The sequence below is a fragment of the Eschrichtius robustus genome, chromosome 6 (genome assembly GCF_028021215.1).
Source record: "Eschrichtius robustus isolate mEscRob2 chromosome 6, mEscRob2.pri, whole genome shotgun sequence".
Classification (NCBI taxonomy): Eukaryota; Metazoa; Chordata; class Mammalia; order Artiodactyla; family Eschrichtiidae; genus Eschrichtius; species Eschrichtius robustus.
In genome coordinates this window covers 98,081,993-98,082,772 of record NC_090829.1, presented here as the reverse complement: position 1 = coordinate 98,082,772, position 780 = coordinate 98,081,993, and the positions used below count along the sequence as shown (strand labels likewise).

The following is a 780-nucleotide window of genomic DNA, read 5'->3' as shown; positions in this document are numbered from 1 at the left end:
TCCTAAGGACTTGAGTGGAATCCAGGCCTAGGATAATCCTTAGGGACATTATAATCTATAGAGAACCTATGTTCACATCCCCTTCTCTTTTAAATCCATCCATTCATCTAACTATTCATTCCTTGTAGCCTGTTTTCAGTTCCTTATTCTTCCTCTAGCCTCAACACAGAACTTAAAAGAACAGCAAGGAATCACCGATGCATCCCTGAGTTATTTTCAATTCAAGGCCATCTGTGGACCAGGACAAACCTTCTAAGGTTCAGCTTTTCATGATACCATTTGACATGGTGAAATCAGTTCCTCTGAGGCCACAGGCTACCCACTCATCACCAAGCAGGATCTCAGGCCTAGTGGAAGAAGAGACTAGAATCCTTCAGGGAATTTCTTCTCAATTACTATCCCAGATAATTGCTGAGAACATAATATTCTCCTCCACTTCTTGCTAAAGTGAAAGGGGTGCTTCCTTCAGCAGCACATATACTAAAATTGGAATGATACAGAGAAGATTAGCATGGCCCCTGAGGAAGGATGACATGCAAATTCGTGAAGCATTCCACATTTTTAGGGAATATTATTCAGCCTTAAAAAGAAACGAAATTGAGTTATTCATAGTGAGGTGGATGGATGTAGAGTCTGTCATACGGAGTGAAGTAAGTCAGAAAGAGAAAAACAAATACCGTATGGTAACATATATATGGAATCTAAAAGGAAAAAAAAAAAAAGGTTATGAAGAACCTAGGGGCAGGACAGGAATAAAGACGCAGACCTACTAGAGAATGG

General features: G+C 40.0%; 1 non-coding gene across 1 annotated transcript; it reads left to right on the top strand.

The window, feature by feature from the left end:
- Positions 1-456: 456 nt before the first annotated feature.
- LOC137766900 (U6 spliceosomal RNA) lies at positions 457-563 on the top strand. Its single transcript, XR_011074427.1, has one exon. It is a non-coding gene; the product is annotated as a U6 spliceosomal RNA (small nuclear RNA).
- The last annotated feature ends 217 nt before the right edge of the window (positions 564-780 follow it).